Here is a 22,041-nt window from a genome sequence, read left to right on the forward strand (position 1 = left end):
CTCGAGTTTATCTTTCTTTATAGCTGAGTAATATTCCATTTCATAAAAGTACCACAATTTTTTTGATCCAGTCCTCAGTGGATGGACATTTGGGTTGCTTCCACGATTTAGCAATTACAAATTCTGCTGCTATGACCATGGGTGCACATATATCACTGTAATATGACATTTTCAGGTCCTCTATGAAAATACCCAGAAGGGGAATAGCTGGGTTGGATGGGACCTCTAAACCTAGTTTGCTGAGGAATCTCCAAACTGATTTTCAATGTGGCTTCAACAGTCTGCATTCCCACCAGCAGTGGAAATCCTTTCTTTTCTTGTTCTTTCCCCAATTTCAGACTCCAGGACATAGATGTGTCCTGCATACATGTTTAAATCCACAGCACATTTGAAAAGACTCAACTCTTTTTACTTCCTGTCCTTATAACAAACAGATGCGACTTAACAAAGCTTTGGACCTAGCAATATTCATTGGGGTTCTATCTGTCCTATGAGGGCCAAGAATGAAAAAAAGCCAAGGACTGGGGATGTAGCTCAGTGGTGCAGCACCTGCCTGCCAAGTGAGAGGTTCCGAGTTCAATTCCTGGAACCAAAAAAGAAAAAGAAAGGAAAAAGCCATGGATATCACGTGTAAAACAAATACGAGAAGGTGCTGAAAGACACAGAAGAATGGACTTTGCCTGGGAAGATTGGCACTCAGAAGCATCATGTCAATTGCTCCTCTGGATCTTCTATCCCTTATATACCAGATGCAGCATGAAGAAGCAGGCAGCCTAGAAATGCCAGTTAGAAGAGAAGAAAAAATATCCTGACATAAGGCCATTTTCTAGATCCAAAGATTGTGGACAGGGCTTTCTGGAAACCTATCAAACTTTTAGACAGAATTAATCCCACTCTAAGCAAACACTACTGAACAACAACAATAAAAAAGAAAACTATGAAAAGAAAACCAGCCCTGTTTTTTGGGAAGGGTGTCCTGAGAAAGGATAGCATCAGTTTTTCCAAATAGTGTGACTCAGGAAATGAGTTCTTCCTACCTTGATTTAACAGCATCCTGAAAATATGTTTACACTGTGTTTGAAAAACCAATGCCAAAATAAGTTTCAATGTGAAATGCATTGTACTTACTTTGCTTCAACATATCATATGTAATTTATATGTATATTCTAATTTACTTTTGCATTTTTAATATTTTAGCAACTATTTTCAAGGCCATGGACTTGTACATGTGCCGTCCAAAGTATATATCAGAACTTCTAATATCATAAAATCTGAATGAATATATTCATAATTTACATGTGGGACAGCCACTTAAACTACTAAATATGTATTAAATATTGTCTTGCTTCCATTTTCATATTTAAAACAAGAGTTAATGTGAGTATGCCTGCCACTAGACTCCAATCATTAAAAGTAATGATTGCTTTCCTCAAGTGTGCAGTTAATTTCTTTTAATGTTAGTTAATATAGTAGAGATGATGGATTAGTATTTTAAAGAGCAAGGTATGACTTTTGAAGTTCTCTATAAAATTTGAATAGTTTTCTATCTCCCTATATCTATAGAGATATCTTGATATGTCTATATCTCTATAAATACATAGATAGGTAGATAGATATACAGTGGTAGCTCAGTTCATGAACTTTATTTATTCCATGATTCTGGGGAAGATGGCAGTGTTTGTGTTCCTGCAGAGAAGATAGTCATGTTTGGCACCCAATGGGGAGTTTGAGAAGGGTCACAAAATGTTGCCAAATGCTTCTGTTTGCAAGCCGTGTTATTTGTGATCAGAAGGATTCCTGAGCTGATGTATGTACATGATTCATGTGGAAAAACTGATTGTTGGAGCATAATTTCTTAATGTTTTAAATTTTACTTATATAACATGCTTTATAGTTTAAACTACAATGTAATATCCAGAAAAAATATGCATTTGGGAATGCTTACAAGTATATAATTATTTGACTTTTTATGGAATGTTGTTTAGAAAAAATAAAACATTTTAATACAAATATAAACTATTCTAAAACACCTATTGGAAATATTTCTTATGCTAATCTGGCCAAAGGTAAAGTTAAGCCCTGGAATTTGTTGTTTGTCATTTTGCAAAGACCTATACTCCTTTACTTTAAATCTGTTTTTAGTTATACATATCTCAGAAGATGTACCTATACTGTTTTAGAGAACCATGTTCATAGAAACCATCTTATTAATATAAACTTAATCTTATTTGTGTGATCCTGAAGAAGTTATTTTATCTCTCTGGACCGGTGGACTTATCTGAAAAAAATAGTTTTCAATCACTTGAATTCACTACCTCTCACATTAACTAGGATCTAAAGTATATTCCTTCCATGTGTTCATTTCACATCCTGAAATTCTATCTACTCATCTATCATTTATCTATTAATTAATTATACCTAAATACACACAGATGACTTCTTGTGTATGTACACAAATGTAGTAATTAATACATGTACGTAAATTCAGTTTTAGTATAATTACTCTAGTTTTTAATTTAAAATAGGAAAATTTCCATTTCACTGTAAACATGGTTATATTTATGGGTAGCAATATAAATGAAGATAGGATTATTAATAAAAATTTGGTTTTAGATGCATATATGCTAGGATTTAAAATATTTCACCAATATTAAAACATATTTACATGCTCTTTAAACTTTTCTATAGAAACTAATATTAATTATCAAATTGAGATCTAAGTATACAAAATGAAAATGCAAAATGACGAAGAGCTAAAGATAATAATTTTTAAAAATCACTTTTATTACTGAATAATTATTTTCCTTAGAAGATTATTTTTATGTACTTACATAAAAGGTTCTATAGACTGCATTAAGCCATTTGGAAATGACAAAAATACTTTTGTGTTTCATTTTGTTTTGCTAGTTCTTGCATAGTTTCATAGAAATTGAAACTGTAATTGTAGTTAGTCATTAAATACTGCTAAACAGACTGTGTTTCTAATTCAGATGAGTAATAAATCTAATTTTGAACCTTTATTAATACCTTAGGCCAAAATATTATTTTATTTTATGGATGATAAGCTTGTATTACTGATATTAAATTTAACAATAAGTGTTCTAAACTTGTAACACATACAAAAAAATCATTATTAAAATATAAAGTGATAAAATTTTAAATGCAACATGCATTTAAATGCTTACCATATTTAATATCAATAAGATTTTGTATGATACAGCCCCAGAAATTACTGACTCTTCTGTTTTAAACTGACATGTGAAAGGAAACTTTTACAACTTTCTCTGATTTGAATAATAGATCTTTTATTCTTCTTGTACATACATTCTAATAAATGATTTTACAGATACTATGTAAAATGTATAGATACAAACATCTACACTTATAAGCATGGAACGTTTCCCAGGATTTGCTCTGATTTTTGTGATTCTTTCTTTGTATTAGCTGAGTCAAAAAGTTGTTCTGATTCTGTTGCTCATTCCATTTGATCCTTTGTCAAAATATCTTTCTTCTTTCCATTTCCTATTCTTCCTTGTCCTGATTGAGTGAAACAACATAACAATCAGGGGAGTTACAGAGTTCACTAAAATATTTATCATGACTTGTTTCTCCATTTTGGGGTAAATTTGAGATATTTCTTTTGTGTCAAGTTTAGAACCCTGTTATTTGCAATGGAGAAAATTGCAATGTGTTTTTCGAGGACCAAGTCTTAAAAACACATAATAAAATGTTACTTTGGCGGCAATATCTTCCTAGAATAAGAAAATATACAAATAAATATTCATTTTGTATCAACATATATTAAGATTTGTGATCATTTTTAGCATATTATCAAACTGAATACAAAGATGATTTTGTAAGGGAAACGTCAGTATGCTTCATTTCAAGATGAATCAGGAAAGGGGAAGGAAGAAAAGAAAAACAGTGTTCTTTCTTCCACTTAACAGAAAATAAAACCAAACAAATTATAGTACAGTTTGCCTTGTTACAAACAGTAATGGAAGAATTTTATTTGGTTTTGATTTTGTCATTGTTATTTCCCAGTCTATCTTAGTGTTGTCATTTACAGTGACTGACACTCTACTCTTTCTTTCTTTGCTGAACTGTAAGAATTCATGGTTAAAATTTAGTGACTTTTCTGCTCATATAATTTGAGCTGACCCACGTGTTCTTTTTATGAAAAACAAGAGTTATAATGACTTTAATTACTACATTAAATGACATATTTTATACGATATATGGCACAGTTTGTCCAAATAATATGTGTAATTTTAGTATTTACTACATATTTCCTCAAGAAATTCAGATATGGATTTAGAAAACTACTTTAAATAATAAATTTTTGATGTTTAAGTGCACATAATTCAAATTTGTTGATATAAATACAATTTTCCTCTTCTTGGAAAAAATTATTATACAAATAATATTATCATTATAAAATATTTCTTTGGTTTAGTTTTTATCCACAGAGCAAAACTTAGAAGATGGAGAAATCTTTTAATTGTAGACACAAAAGAAATTTTGGAGATTTTTAATACCATAAAAAATAAAGTTATATTGAATTGATCCCAGCTTTTTCCAATGGGAAACATAGAGCAATTTATGTTTTATTGCAATTCATATGGGTACTTAAGACTAGCATCCAATTAATATCACTTAGAAGATGTACACTTATATAGACATAATACTAAAGTATATATTGTACTCAAAAAGTACATGTCATATGAACACATACATATACAAATGTTCATACACAATGTGAACATGAAGAACTAAATAGTAATTGGGTAACAACAGTTGCCAAGCTGGCCTTAAGACTATACAATTTGGAGCCAAGTCCTCTGACAGTTTCTTAGTTTCTTTTCTTATTGCTGAGACAATAATACCTGACACCCAAAGTTAGAGGTGAAACCTTCCATTTAGCTCACAGTTTGTAGAGGTTTTGGCCCATAATAAGCTGGGTCCAAGGCAGCCTGGCACATGGTAGAGTGGAAACAGTTCATGGTAGGAGACAGCAAAACCAAGCAAGAGCAAAAAGGGAGAAACATGTCTACTTCTACCCCCTTTATTTTATTTGGACTACTGGGAATAAGTAGGGGACAATCCAATCAGTGGACAGCAATCATCCACCCTTAATCCCAACACTATTAATACCACCATTGCACTATAAATCATTCACAAACTCTAGATTCAGATGCTTTTTAAAAAGTCCTATCTAAAAGTCACTAGGCTTTGAGGGGGGTATCTAATTATATTAGATTATAATTATAACAAATTATAACATTTTGCCCTGGGTCCCACAAAGACTCATATACATTCCTTTATGCAAAGGCTTTTAGCCCATCTCTAGGATTTGTTGAAGTCCTAACAGTTTCAGCATTACTGAAAAATCCAAGTCCAAAGTCCCCTCTAAGATCTAAGGCAAACTTTTAACAATGAGACCCTGTACAAATGAAAGAAAGTTACACACTTCCAAGCTTCATTGGCACAAGTTAGACATTTCAATTCCAAAAATTACAAATGGAGATACAAAGGAATGAGAGCAAAACAAGTCCAAAATCCAGCAGGGCAAACATTAAGTTCTGTAGTTTCATGTGGAGCATCTGAGGTAATCTGTGGCAAGATATGGACTACAAAGGGTCTAAGTGGTTCTACCTCTATGGTACTTCTGTTAGGTGTAGCTCTCGTGGTTTCAGTCTTGGGCACACTCTGCTCCTTCCTATAGTTTTCCTTAGATGACTCACATTCCTGGCTTCTCCAAACTTTTGGGGTCTCCACTGCACCTTTGGCTTCACACTAACAGCTTCACATACTGCCCTCTCAGGGGCACACTGCCTGGCCTTTCACACATTCTGAAATCACTATGGAAGCCTTCTTGACCTCACAAGTCTTCCATTCCACATGCACCTAAAACCAACACCATGTAGATGATGCTAAGGTCTGCTGCCAGCTGTAGCAGTCACCAGGCTTCCCTCTCTCTTGGCTGTAGAAGTCAAGTGCCTGGACTGTCCAGCACTCTGAATCCAAGTTCAAGGAACAATTTTTCCATACTGCTGCCATTCTGAATCATGGTAGAGTGGGGCTTTGTTCTCAAAGCAAAGTTTTCACTTTTGCAACTCTGAGGTTGTAGTGGGAGGAGTCCTGCTGCTTCTTGTGATTCACTCAGGTGATCTTTCTATTCTGCTTTTTCTTAACAATCAAGAGCTCCTCTGCTCTATCTTTGCAGTCCACAGCTTTCCTAGAGCTTTCTGGCCAAACTCACAACATTTGGAGTATTCAGCTGAACTCTGCTCATGATTCGCAACATAAATCTGGCTGAAACGGCCCAACAGTGGCCATGCCACCACCTCAACTTTAATTAGTCTGTCACCCTAAATCTCAGTTCAGGCTAAATTTCTAGACATGAGAAAAATGAAGACAAAAACCTTCTGCCAAGCCATAATACATCATCTGGGATCTAGTAACCGCTGCAGTCCTTTTTCTCAGCAGAAACCTCCTAAGCCTGGCCTTTGCCACCTGGATTTCTATCAGCTGTCTGGTTTTCTGAGCTCTGACCAGAATCTTCCATATAGTGCAACCTAAGGCATTCCAGCACTACTTTTTCGGCAGGCATCTCAGACTGTTTCCAAACACTTCCTACAACCCATTTCTAAAGACTCTTGAACCACATGGCCAGGTATAGTCATAGCAATATCCCCACTTCTCAGGTACCAAATTTTGTCTTAGTTACTTTTCTTGTTGTTGAGACAAAATAGTCAACACCATAGTGAAAAGAGGAAAGATTTCTTGATCTCCCAGTTTGTAAAGGTTCTAGCACATAGCCAGCTGGGTCCAAGGCAGGATGGCACATGGCAGAGGGCAACAGTTAGTGGCAGAAGACAGCAAAAACAAGCATGAGAAAAAAGGGGGAAATAAGCCTTTTCTGCCTCTTTTGCCTTGTCCAGACTGCTGGGACCAGGGAGGGGCCAATCCAATCCGTGAACTGTTGCAGCAATCACCCGCCTCAATCCCAGCACTCTTAATCCCACCATTGCACTACAAATGATTCACAGAATCTAGATTCAGCTGCTTCCCAATAAGTCCCATCTAAAAGTACATGAGGCTCTGGGGGAACATCAGACACAAACCATAACAGAAAGTAATTCCTGAATCTAACACTAATTTTTCCTATACAATTGAACAAGATAATATTTACCTTACTGAGTATATATAAATGTTAAGTAAATTACTCCTATGAAATGTTCTTAGATCCATAATTGGCCTATAAGTATTAGCTGAACTTCTATAATTGTAACTCAGTAAATGACATTTCATAGATAAATTTAGTTTTAAAAAACAAACAGATACATAAGATAGTTCCAAAAATATTTTATGTTATGAATTGTTACAGCTTGGTAGAAACATTACTAAAATATATACTTTAAATATTCAGTAATTTCATCATACCATAACTCCTTTAATTGGAAATTGGGCTGTATAATTTTTTTCTTATTACATTACAGTATTATATAACAACTATGATACTTAGAAAATAACGTTGACACACATTAATGGAGACATGGGCAATTTAACGTGAAGAAGCATTTTTATATGATAACAGGTTGGAGAATATAAAACATCATTACATTACAGTAAATGATATATTAGTACATACAGCCTCCAGAGGTGTTCAATATTTATACACACATAAGATCTGTTACTATTTTCTCCTGCTTATCAACTTGTATGAGTCATTTGATTTACCTTAATGAATTTGGCTGCATGAATTTATAAGAATATCTCAGTGGGTAGAAATGAAGATTCAGTTACTCTTCAAGCTTTCAAAGACAATCTAAATTTGATGAAACATTTCTTTCAGCAAACACATTACATTTATGTGACATTAAATTTTTAGCAGTTTTAATTTGTAATTTTAGTTTCATTTTGATTAGGGGGAATATCTTCCACTAATTTCCTTTCCCATGCAGAACTGTATTATAATGAGGATTGCTTCAAAGTTAGCAGATTGGTGATTCTGGTAATTCAGTAGAAGGTGATAATTATATTATGTATAAGAGAGGGAGACAGAGACAGAGAGAGACAGACACACAGAGAGAATATGGGATGTTATTTTCATGATATTAGAGGCTGAAAAATTCAAGATCAAGATGCTGGTAGATTGGTTCAGTGGTGAAGACTCACTTTCTGGCTTATAGATGAGGACTCCTTGAGTGTTCTCATAAGGTGAAAAAGGCAAAGATGATCTATGCAGTATATTTTGTAAGGGAACTATTCTAATTCATGATACGTGTGTTCTCATCATCCTACTACCTCCTAATGCCATCCCATTGGGATTAGTTTTCAACACAAGAATTTTAGGAGACACACCCAGTCTTTCCACTTACAATTCAGAACAGAAAATGAAGATTTCAAAATCTATTCTCAACAAGTATTTATTATTAATTAATTTTAACAAATATAATTTATTGATTCTTATGGAAAGTAAATAACCTTTTTCTCAGACAATTAAAATGTGAAAGGAAGTTATATTTACTAAATCCTTATTCATATATTAAATCCTGACAGTGTTTATTCAAGAATGACACAATTTAAATGAGAGGTAAGTTTCACCTTTTAAATTTGTAGGTTATTAAAATAATATCTGAAATTAAACTTGTTTTTGCTTTGTGTTAAGTTAGAAATATTTTGTGTAAGTTGGTGGCAGAAAGAGTGTAAATCCAGACAGTGGTGAGTTGTGAGTGACCCATAGTGGTGGGCTTGATTGCGCACACACACACACACACACACACAAACACACACACATACACACACACAGACACACAGGCACACACACACACAGTATAAGGATAAGTCTCCCTTAGGAGATGAGAATGAATGAATGAGTTCACCATTCGAAGACCAACAGAGATAATGGTCCAGGCAGAGAATAAAAGTAAGGGGAGGAAAGAAAGGTGGGTTCTCTGAAGAACAGAGAAGCGACTGCAACTATAGGGAAGACAGTTGAGGCCAAGATGGCAGGAGATGTGAAAATAATGTGACAATGAAGCATTGCATGCTTTTTGAACCTATGGCCAAACATTTACATTTTATTATGAATGTATTAAGAAGTAATTAAGAAGGAAATGATTTCAAGCAAAATGGCTTATGTTGCATAACGTTCATCTTGTTGCTGCGAGTAAAATGTGTTAACAGTTTGTCAAGGTTCAATTTTTTGGAGCAGTTAGGATGTCCTTAAAATAAGGCAGAACAGAAAAGAAATGGGCTTGAGTATGTGTTGTAGAAGAGGACATGGAAATAAGTAAGGAGGTAAAGGAGACATTTTTTATTTTTTCAAGAGGATTACATATATTTTATGTTTATAATAGAAAGAGTTTGGTTAAGGTTTTAAAAGAGAAGATAATCAACGTTAATCTCCCTCGCATTCTAAAGTCAGTACAGAGCTGCTAAGTATCCTATTTAGAGTTCAACAATGGGTAAGCGCGGTAATTCCTTTGATTTACCCCACTAATGTATTGGAATGAACATTACAGAAGAAGTAAGTAATTGATGGTATGAATTTTGTATTGGTTGGAGTAAATTGTGCTGTTTTCTCTACCCTAATACTAGTTCACCAATTAAAGGAAGAGGGTGTTAATTAAGCATCGCCGTTAGAGGATAAGATTACAGAAACTTAAGGTGTGTTTCACTCTCCAGAGGCTGCTTACCTAAGGAGAATCACAAGTAACCACCTTGATCTAGGAGAGCGCAATGGAGCAGATTCCTTCAGATGTATGGCATAGAGTCACCTAGAATTGAGCAGATCTGATCATATTCTCAAAAGACAGTCTCAAACACCATAGTCAAAAATGTTAAAATCTCACAAAATCAAAATCTTAAAAGTCAATCATCTCTAAAGACCAAAAATCAAAAATTACGATCTAGAAAATCTAAAACTCTAAATTTTGAAATCCTGAAAACTCAAATCTTAAAAGCCAAAGTGTTATTTTTTAAAAGTTACAAAAGTTCTCAAAAATGAACTTCTGAGGGCTGGGGATTTAGCTTAGCGGCACAGCTCCTGCCTGGCAAGCGCAAAGTGGAAAGTTCGATTCTTGGTACCAGAAAAAAAAAAAAAAAAATTAAATTCTGGGTGGGAGGTTATTGTTTTCCTGTTGTACATAGGATAGTTGACAAATTATCCAATTGTGTACTACTCCACACATAGCTTCATTTATGCCTTCAAAAATGTTCTTCATCAGAGAATGAAAATACTTTGATAAGCTCAGTGACCTGAACAACAGCCACTTGCTGATGTAGAGATTCTTGCAATGTTGCAGTACACATTAAGTGATATGGTTACACATTCATCTGTTGAAGAAGATAGACTTCTATTTATTACTAAATCTAACATGAAAAAGCTAGCACATACTTTACTTTGAACAATAAATGCCACTTTATATACTATCCCCACTGTTTTTATAATCAAATATGTACAATTCACACCATTGTCACATTAAAAAATTCCAAGATTTATCTGCTTTTTCTATATTAATGACTGGCAAAAGTGAAATACTACATGATAAATGCCTGAAGATTGGATAGATATTGCAGTAGAAAGTGCATTTCAATTAATCTCTAAGCTATAAAGATTTTGAATTAGGTTTGATTAAGGTTCCTAAAAGTAGATTTCAGAATGTGACCAATATAATTCATTTATGCTTAATGTATTTGGCATAAAATTCACTTTTGCTACTTGGTTATTAGATATAGTCTGGGTAGAAATTTCAGTTTGAAAATTTATTCTCTGTTTGCATTGTAATTCCTTTCAGCTGATGACATTCCAGGAGCTTTTAATAGGTTGAAGGTATATTTGCATTACACAACTCATACTATATTTCTGTAAAATATTTTTAATATATTAAATTTTCTTTGTTAGTTTTCCATTCTCTTTTCTGTCTTTCGTATTTCTTTCTTTTCCTTCTCTTTCTCTACTTTTTCCTTCTGTTTTGTTTCCTTCTATTTTGTCGCACTATTTTTAATTGCCAGCAATTTTTTTCATGATTTGCTTTTGCTGTGCACTTTATCCTCACATTTCCAATACTAGAGGTATAAATTGTGAAAGACATTTAGACAGCTCTAATCATTTTATGTACTTTTAACAATTTGATTCTATGAAAATGTACATTATCATAAACTGTCTATGTGAAACCATCTTGTATTTTTGTATAAATACTAAAACTTCTTCAATAAATGAAATGATATATGTACTTTTTACATATAGATTTGTGAGAGATAAAATTTCTCAAGATCTTAGATCTTTACAGAGTGTACATGATGACCTATTGCAGTTTTGTGATCAGTCCTGTCAAAAGACCTGGGTTATCTGTCATGCTGTTTCACATGACTGCAGCTGTAAAGCAGAATGCACACAATAACAAACCATAGTTTTATGTATTTACACATTTTGCTTTACGATCTATTTCTTAGTGAATATGGTTAAGCTACTTATAAATTTACTTGTGCAACATGATTAGTATACCTCAATGTTTATGTTTGCAAAATATTTGTATCATTATTGTTCATTCCTTTTTTTTTTTTTTTTTTTTTTGTCTTTTTCAGACAAGGTCTTCCTCTGCAGTTCAGGCTGGCCTTGAGCTCATTTGTAGCCCAGGTTTGTCTCAAACTCACAACAGTCTTCGTGCCACAGTCTCCCGAGTGCTGGGATTACAAGTGTATGCCACCCTGTCTGGCTGTTCATGTCCTTTTATAAAGACTTCTAATGAAGTGTGTGTGATATCTTTATGTATTTATAAATCATATAATCTTTTAAAATACAAATAAATGTCTTCTAAATAATTTTTATTAATTTTTTCCAGATCATTGAAGATCATGATTGTTTGGAATTTTAAATACAAGAAGTTTTTTTTTTTTTCTGGTACTTTAATATTTATTATTACGGTACTTGGGATTGTATCAGTGAGGATCATATTCTAAACACAAATTTGAAGAGTCATATGCATGGTATCTTCTTTTTAGGGAGAATAATAAAAATGAGAGAGTAAGTATTGCAGTCCAGTCAACTAGAACAACAGAAAAAAAAAATCCACTATCCAATCATGGTACAGGCAAGAGAAAAAATTTAAAGATGCAAGGAGACTATGTATGATGGAAGTCAAATATACAGCAGGAAAATACCACAGCTAACTGTACTGTTTAGACTTGTACCATATGCCATTGATGTAAAGGCAAGTAGAAATGTAGAATAACATTTCACAATTCAAAAATTTGAGATTATGATTTAAATGAAATAATTTTAAATTTACAATTTATTTAGACTTGACCCTTTTAAAGGTTTCAAAAATATGAAAGCAAAGAAAATAGCTAAAAGTCAATGAGGTAAGTATCTGCCTCAATAAATTACATAATAAAAATAACACAAACTCAAAGACTATTGTCCAAAGAATACTGGGTTGTAGACTTAAAATTTCAAGATAGGTCGCATGTTGAATGTTCCTACTGGAACAAAATAAGTTTAAAAATAAATTCATAGCTGAAAACCTACTCTTGAAAATAAATATCCCAGTGTTGGGATTACAGGTGTGCACAACCACTCCTGGCTGTATGAATATCTTTGAACAAATCTAATAAAATCTGTACAAAACTCAGTTAGAGAAAACTATATTATTCACAGACATTGAACACTTTCTAAATAATGAAGAGTTTGTTGTGTTTATATACTGAGAAAACCAAACGTGGAATTTCCTCAGTCTGACATACAGTTTCAATATTCTCTCCCCCACTATCATTATCTATGTTTTACTGATGGTTTTATTATTTGCTCAAAATTGTAAAATATAGTAGAGTTCAGGAAAAGATAAGACACGTCTTAAGAAGACCACTGAAATTGGTGGACTTGCCTTGTGATATGAAACTTTACTTTAAATCTATAATAGTTAAGTTGATTTAGACTTTCAAAACAAAAGTCCTAAAAAGGTCCTTTATTATATGAATTTGAGATTTAATAAGCAATGGCAAGGTAGAAGAGGCAGAAGTGAGAGTCTTTTCAACAATGGTACTAAGTATTTGGATTTTAAAATGAAAGTGGGGGATTTGATCCCTACTTCAAACCATACCAGACAATATTTTCTAGTAATTATACATCTAAATATGAAATGGCAGGAGGCAAATTCCAGGAAAATATTATAGATGATATATTTGTGTTCTCATGGTAGGAAAAGATTCCTTAAATAGAGAAAAAAAATAGAATGAATTTAAGAATTTCTCATTACCACTAGAAAAAGAAAAACAAATAGAGAAAATATATTTTCAACACATAGAAGAGGGGCTGGGGATTTAGCTTAGCGGCACAGCGCCTGCCTGGCAAGCACAAGGTCGTGAGTTTGGTTCTCAGTACCGAAAAAAAAAAAAAAAAAAATCAACACATAGAAGAAAAATACTGTCTCCTGAGCATTTAATTCTTTCAAATAAATAAAGAGAGACATGCCAATCTTACATACAGAAAGACAGAAAACCCAGGAAAAAATGATCAGGTAATCTGAATAAACATTCCATAAAAAATGTAATTTGTCAATATCCATGTGGAAAAAATAGTAGGCTTCTAAATATAAGTGAAGCACATTCAATTCACCAAAATTTCATCATATACATTTTTCTAGAATTTAAAAACTGCTGAAAATTCAAATATAGCAAGAATTTGGAAAATAAAAACTCAACATAAGAAAGTGCTAATATAACTTTGACAAATTTCTTAGAAGTACCAACCAAAGCAGAACATAAGAATATTCTGTGCTAGCAATTTACAACCAGAGTTAGATGCCCAAGCAAAATATAAATTATCCAGTATCAAAAGTGTATACAATAATATTCCCTTCAGTGTAATTTATGAGGACCTCAAACTGGAGCTCACCCACTTTTAAATGATAATGATATTTAACTCTGTTCTTCTATAAAAGTAGTCTTCAACAAAGTACAAATAAATGATTGTGACTCTATCATACCAAAACATTATTTACAAAGCAAGAATGGATTCGAATTGCCCCAAAGTCAGTGGCTTCCTGATCTCTGGTATAAGGCAACAAATACACAAAAGGCAGTTAGGTGCAGCATCGTGTTTCCCAATACAGTGCTGAACAGAAGAACTCACACATTAAACATAAATTGTCATGCTAACAAATGAAACCAAAACTACTTGGTAAAAGCATTGATTTTTTATTTAATTTAGAGAATGAACTAAATAAGCTGGGAGCATCCTGTAGTGCTGGAAATTACAAGAATGCTCAAAATACACAACAATGGAGATGAATGTTAAAATGGCACAGAAGTTGATATGGTTGAGATCTGAAATGTCCCCCTAAAGTCTCACATTTTGAAAATGATTGAATCAGGAGGGCTCTGTATTTATCTGTGAATTCATTCATGGATGCGTTCAGTGGGTGACTCTGCTGTTGGAAAAGGGGACCTGGTTAGAGATGGATCACTGGGTTGTAGCCTGCAAGGTGGATTCTTGTAACCAGCTCCTCCATTTTTTTCCCTCTGCTTCCTGTCTGCCACTGGTTGTGCAGCTTTCCTGTTCCATGTCTCAGTGCCATGCCTTTTCTGTGTTGCAGCCAACCAAACATGAACTGACTCATCTCAAATATGAGCCAAAAGAAACCTCTCCTTTAAGTTGCAGGTGCTGGGCATTCTGCCCCAGGAGCAGAAAGGAAAGTGACTAATAAGTCAAATGGAAGAGCTCCAAGTGACCAAAGCTGGAAATGTTTAAGCAACAAAGCAAATAACACAGTATTGTATTATATCTCACAGAGTAAAATAATTCATGAGTCCATAATGACCTAAAGAAACGTATGAATAAATATAAAATGAAGGATAACAACCAAATCTCTCATGCAGAAAAATTGAAAATACTTTATGTGGATACTCTGTCATCCAGAGCTGCAGCACAGCTGTACTGCTACTCCTTAATTATAGACTGCACATGAATTCATTCCAAAAGCACATTATGGAAATGGGGTTGGTAAACAGAAGTAACTTCACATAGGAAAATCTTGGAAATTCCCATAGAGCTAGATTACCAAGACTAAAATTATCAGATATAAAAGATACTGATAATATGGACCCTGGAGATGGTGGGATGGTAATGGCACTTCTCTGTGGTTTCCTTTCAAAAGCCATTATCAAAATATAAGAAAAACATGTATTGGACAAACTGAGGGACATTCTGTAGCACAGATAGTTGTACTTCTCAAATCAGTCAAGGCGGGCAAAAATGAGGAAAGTCTGAGAAACGGTTACAACCCTAAGTAGACATGATTATTTAATGCAGTGTATATCTTATGTGGTATACGATGTCCACAGTAGAGAATACACAAAGAAACACGTTATGTCTTTGGGAATAACAAACTGTTGCTATAGCAGTATGTGCAATATATTAAACTATGGCATGTTTGAGATGATTGAGGCAAGAGGAAACATTTAAAAGCAACAAGAGCATAATTCATAGAAGCTACTTGGGTAGAAAATTCATTGATCAAGAAGACTGAAGTCAGGAGTTAGCATCAGCACAATGATGGAAGTCCAGTTGGTGAGCAAGAGTTCTGTCCAGATCTTGCACAAAATTGTCTTAATCTTCTTTGTTTTTTTTTTTTTTTTGTTTTGTTTTGTTTTGGTTTTTCTCCAGTACCAGGAACCGAACTCACGACCTTGTGCTTGCCAGGCAGGCGCTTTGCCGCTGAGCTAAATCCCCAGCCCCATCTTAATCTTAAAGAATGTGAAAGATAAACTATATCACCGATATCTGGGCTTGCAGGTGAGGTGTGCAAAAATTGAAGAGCAATGAATGACAGTAAAACTTGTGGGGACTGTGGAAAGTTCTTCAGAAAGGACTTGGGCAGGCATGCGTCCTGCTTCTTCATAATTTCCTGCTTTAATTTTTCTGGGTGTGAAAAGAATTATTCCATTTTAGTATCATTTAAAATCACATATGCTATTGAAATAGGGAACATCAGATAAAAACTAAGAATTTTACTAATAGTCATATATTAATATTCACTTATTAGTTGATATAAATACCTTATTTCACACAACGTATGATTTAAAAACATGAGAAATTGATATAGAGTACACAGAGTTATGTTATTTTTTTCAGTGTTTTAGAACACCTTATTAAAGGTTAATAAAATGTGCAACAGATGCTTCTATTTATGTAAGAGTCAAAATAAGTAGTCAAAATCAGCCTATAGCTTTTAGATGTTACTTGCTTAAATGGTAACATATATAAAACATATGGAAGTTATTTTTCTTAAATCAGGTTATCAATTATGTTGGGGCAAATGAACAGAGATCAGTTAGAAGATGGTACAAAGTGGACTTTGAATGGTAGTTATGTTCTGTTCTTTAACTTGGGTGGTGGTAACAAAATATTTGTTTCCTAGTAAATCATTCAGCTGCATATTTTTGTATATTTTTGAACCTATCTTTTAAGTGTAGGCTGCATATAATGAAATATTCCTTGAAACATACAATATAGAAAAGTATTCTTTAACAAAGAAAAATACTAACCTTCCATAAGAGAAGCCTGACAAACACTCAAAAAGATTCACTTTGTCCAGGTGACCAAATCAAACATCCTCTGTTATAAGTCACGTTGAGAGTGTATGCATTTGTCTCCATGTCATATGAATAGCACTTTACCACTGTGGTTCTCTATTCCCAAATCCCAAACTCCCATGTAATTATGAGAAAACATCTAATAATCCAAACCTGAGGGACATTTTTAAAATACCTGACCAATATTTCAGTGTTGAAGCTTCGTATGTGTACATTTGTCTATTTATCTATCCACAAAGAAAAGTACCATTCCAAAGGAGTGAGAGAATTCCATCAAGAACTTTCCATGGGTATATCATGAGAACACTTAATTTATGTAGGGATTGCATCACAAACAGCAGAGAACTCTACAGGGAAGGGTGATTGAAGAAGTCACCCAAAGTAATTCTGTCTCCTGACTCATGAGAGCTAAAGGTGAGGGCTTGCTATAGAAAGGGCATTGGATACAATCATGTTTTTATAATGAATATTTGAATCACAAATACTTTTGCCAAAAAATGCCACTGGTACTTTTAGTGTTTTAATTAGTTATACCAGAAAAATGTTCTAGACATCTTTTAGCACATTTATGGAGCAAATGAATATGAAACAAACTAGCGGGTCACATGGAAATCGTGTAGAAGAATTTATTACCTGAAGCTTAAGTTACTCAGGAGCTATGCAGAGGACATGTGATGGATACAGTCTGATTTATATATCTGGAGTATTGAACAGAGGTCTTAAACTGTACAAGGTATGATAAAAGATAAAGTCAAAGCTTAAATTATAAAAATTTCTACATAAAAGACGTATTGCCAGGAATCCCCCTGGGAATACTCCCACTCATTTTAAACACTTTCTCTCATTCTTGCCACTGTTTGAAGCACTTCTGTAAGTGCTCTTTCTTTGAGTTGTGCTGCTATGGCTTCCTTAGTGTCCTGAATCCATTCACAACATTACCTTTCATGGTCTTGTTGATTTTAAGAAAGAACCAGAAGATGCAGGGTGTCGGATCTGGTGATCTAGACAGATGAGCATGTACAGTGCTGTTTTTAAGATTCTGCCTTTGTATTGTATGGCAGTCAGAAGCAACAGTTATAACTCACAAAGACATGAAAGAGGACTTCCACTACTGCTCAGAAAGTGGAAGAATGATAAGTGTTTTCCAAGTGAGATATAGGATTGCTGAATGAGATTAATGGCAATGTGTCTTTTACTGTAATCATTTTAATGTACTCATTTATTGCATATTGTGATTTCAACTTCTTTTATAAGTTTGAGTGATGCTGACACAAAGATATATTAAGCTATAAGCATGAATGAGATCACCCAGGAATTGAAAATAAAGAATGAAATGAAAAAAGGCTGAAAGTAAAGCTCAGAAGACATGCAAGCATTATTCAACAAAAGGGTGTAGAGTTGGAAAGTACAGAAAGAAGTATAATCACAGTAGAAATAAACCCAGAAGAGTTTGATGCTGTATCAACTAAACTCACATAGTTTATTTTGAGGAGAAAGACAAAATGCCAACTGTGAAGCCTGCTGTTCAGAGTTGTTTTAGGATGACAAGTGAAAAGTGACCAATAGATTCAGGAACTGAGGTCTTTTATGAGTGGGAACAGAGCATGTTTGATGTCCTTGTAGAGATGTGAACTAGATAACAAAAGTTTGAAAAGACAAGGAGAAAGCAGAGTATTGAGATCACCTAATCTACGTATTCAAGCCTTTTTAGTGAAGAGGCAGTTAGAAAGTGGCTAAACAGGAAGGAAATGATCTGAAATACATATCTAAATGCTTACATCATTTTAGTATAATGATATAGTAGAAGGGGCAAATGTGAAAAGAGGCCTGATAGAATGTGGGCAACCGAAGAATAAGTGCCCTGTATAAAGCATAATCCGGAGTCAGGGAAACTCCCTCTCTACTAGTCAGAGGAAAGTTCTTGGAGGCCTTAATGGTTTCTGTATTAAATAGGCTACAATGGGCTGGGGACATAGCTCAGTGGCACAGGTGCCTGCCTGGCAAGCTCAAGGTCCTGATTTTGATTCCTGGTACCCCCCATGCCGCCCAAAAATAAATAGGCTACAGTGTCTTGGTAGGAAGGACAAAGAGCATGTGAGAAGCCTGGTCACAGATGAGAAAAGGAACGAGTGACATTGTATTTTGCAAGTTGAAAGTAAACTTCTCGAGAGACACTGCTGACTACAATCCCTAACGCTTGTTTGCTGTGTGATATCATATATTTAAAGTGAAACCCATTCTGTGTCCTACATAAGTCTATTCTGTAAAGTTTATCAGTTCATGTGCAAGTGAAGAGGAAGCCTGTAGTTTGCTCCAAATAGATTACGGTTTTATGCCAGATGGAAATTTATGGATATTTTTAAGGGAGAGTTTAGCATGACAGAAAAAAAGCAGGGGAATGTATTGCTAGAGTAGAAGGACAGGCAGATTTTCTGGATTAGGGTTTAGTATTAAATATCTAAATAAAATATTTTCAGAAAATCTTCTTACTATCCTATACATAAACAAACAGGCTTACCAAACTGACTTATTCAAGACATTATGGAGAAAAATAATTGCTATTCAAATATTTCTCTTCACCTCTATTTAAATGAATGCCAACACACAATTTAAAAATTATTTGAACAGATGTATCCATATAATCCCACTGTAGATTCTCATCCTTTACAATGGGAATGGACATTCATAAATCGTGGCCAATAATGACTAAATTTTGACCAATAGAACATGAATGGGTGTAGGGTACTTAAGAGTGAAAGCAGAAATTGTTTGGGAAATTTTTCATAGAGAAAGTCAGTCAAAAAATATAATAAAAGTTATCACCAAGCACTTGGAAACATAAACGTTCCCATCATAGATCTAATTTTAAAGATTAGTCTTTGCTACTAGTTAGATCCGTATTAGAAAGTCATAATATTGCTGAAATTATGCTTGATTTGGAACAGCCCTCTTTAATTTGTTCATATTCTCTCAGCTTGGAGCATTGATCATGGTCTAATTGAGCTCCTTTTGCTTCCAATTGTGGGTTCCCATTCATTTTTTTTCCACAGGCAGCTTTCTGCCACATGCATAATTGTATCTGATTTCATGAATCTTAAATTCAGATTGTCCTGACTACATGAGATCCTTTGTTTTTCAGTTTGCTGAATATTCCCCATGAACCAAATTCTCTATAAATAATTAGTTTTTAGGGTATTGTTTTATGTATTAGAGTTAAATACATTGTCAGGTCTATTTACAATATTATTTTAAAGCTAGAAAAAGCATTCATCACAGAATCTGCTTTCCTGTAGGAAGACATCTTAACATTTCTAGTAGTATTAATTACAATGGTATCAGAGAGGGAGTATTTAGAGAAGACATGAGAAGGACAATTTTTAATAGTCCTCTGGATTAAGCCTGTAGCTGGCTGCTTCCATTGTCATAAAACCAATCACATGCCACCTATTCAGAGAAGGAATATCCAGGCATATGGATTTGGTACACATGTCATCATATGAAAGTACTGTCAAAATGCAAGATGAGAATTACAAGAAAAAATGCACCAAAATAATTTCAAAAAAACCAGTTATCTCTCCCCAGATCCTAGGCAGTCACTGTCGAACTTCCTGGCAGCATCAAGCAGCAGGAGCCAGCTAATGAGGCAAGTCATCCGTTATCATTGCAGTGCTTAGCCTGATTTAGTTATCCGAATCAAAATGACAGATTCAGGAGGAAGGCTCCTGGGAACTTGACTGAAAATGTTATGTTGATGTAACCATGCATTGATCAGTCCAGTGGAGTGCTTCTTAGTCTCCATGCCAACAATAAAAAGAAACAAAAAATACTGGGTTAAAGGGCATGCTTTAGGAAAGCGGATATTGGACGAGGTATTTTCTTTAAAAACAGCCTGAGTTAAACATTGAAATAAGCTCCATGCTCTGACCAACTCAGGGCTTTTCAACACATAAGAGGTTTTATAAAGTAATTTCAGCTTGTCAGGAACAATTTTCCTCTTTCCCTTTAGGATTACTTATAACTTTAGCTTTTGCAACTATAACCCATGTTATTGGCAGCCTATTAACTTTATTCCAGTGTGAAAACTGAAGGCATTAACTCTTTCAGTCCACTCCTAATCTTCTACTGTTCCCCAAAGACAGTGGGAGACAACAGACTTTAAAGTGCATTTGACATGCTAGGCATGAATTGGAGAGGCTTGATAAAAGAGGTGCTAAAAATAGAAAAAAAAAAAGTATCCAAATTACCTGAGGGGAATACATGCTGTTGACAAATAGCTCTGTGTGTTAGCCCTGAGTTTGAGAAAGATTTCTGATCAGAGGACTAGACAGATTTTTCTTGTTATAAGAAAACTATCAGCATTCAGAAAATAGTGTTGAAGGCACATTAAAAGCCACATTTGATGAAGAAAGCCTACTCTTCCAAAGATGGAGGGGCTCACTGCCCAAATCTATTCTGTCAAAGATGACATCACTGAAGATGGTTTATAAAAGAAAGGGTTTTTGTTGTTTGTTTTGGATGTATGTACAGGATTTTTTTATTATAGAGCCTTAGAACAACAAAGCACAGAGAAACCCACATGTATTTTGCCATTTGATGTGTCTGGTTTATTTTATACTAAACAGTGCAGATGTATAAAATATCTCTAACTACTCCCCCGAACTGATTTGAGTTGATTCGGGCATCACATTAGGATTTAATGATTTTCTAAACTGATCCAATTTAATGCTTTTTAAAAACTCCACTTTTTTTCGGTCTTTCAAGCACCCTCTCCACATCTCCAAAACAAAGTACCCAGCTGTATAAATGAATGAAATAAGGGCCTGCAGTAAGCCAAAATCCTAATTTTAACCACATGCTGGAAAGTAAGAGAATTTATCTGTTTCATCCAAGTTCTTTTTCTTTTTCTCTTTTAAATGAGTACTCTGCTTTGTTGGCGATTTTTCTTGGGAACATAATTCAGTATTTAATTTCAGCTACATGTATATAAAATAGTAAACAGGTTATAGGAATTCATCTATTATCACATCTTTCCTGGGTACCCTCCACTTCAGATACTGAGGGGCTCTGGCTTTCTCAAACTAGCCATAATGCAAGGATCTCAGCCCTTCTCTGAAAATCCCTACAAATATTCCAACTTCTGGGCACATATCAGTGCAGCGAGTGTTCTGTTCAAAAGTAGACATGGGTCCAGATAGCCTGGTAAGTTCCACTGCTTCATGTCCTCCTCTAAGCACGAGCATTCTTGTGGTGGTTTGCACTGAATTCTGAAACACCATTCCTAGCGGCCAACAGCACACACACACATGATAAGATAGAGCTGTGTGTCCTTTCCTAGGCATGCCTCTCTCTCTTTTTCTCTTGTCTCTGTTTCTCTGTGTCTTTTCCTTCTAGTCTACCTTGCCTTGTTTTGTTCTTTCCATCCTTTCCTTTCCTTTCCTT

The 22,041-nt window shown here is 34.4% G+C and overlaps 1 long non-coding RNA gene across 2 annotated transcripts in view; it reads left to right on the top strand.

Moving 5' to 3' along the window:
• Positions 1-16,946: 16,946 nt before the first annotated feature.
• LOC102011584 overlaps positions 16,947-22,041 on the top strand; it is a 41,544-nt gene continuing 36,449 nt past the window's right edge. For both annotated transcript variants that reach the window (XR_001234939.1, XR_001234938.1), the window contains exon 1: positions 16,947-17,016. This is a non-coding gene — a long non-coding RNA (uncharacterized LOC102011584). The remainder of the gene's footprint in view (positions 17,017-22,041) is intronic.

Source organism: Chinchilla lanigera, unplaced genomic scaffold (assembly GCF_000276665.1).
Source record: "Chinchilla lanigera isolate Chin_1 unplaced genomic scaffold, ChiLan1.0 scaffold00035, whole genome shotgun sequence".
In the NCBI taxonomy this organism is placed as follows: domain Eukaryota; kingdom Metazoa; phylum Chordata; class Mammalia; order Rodentia; family Chinchillidae; genus Chinchilla; species Chinchilla lanigera.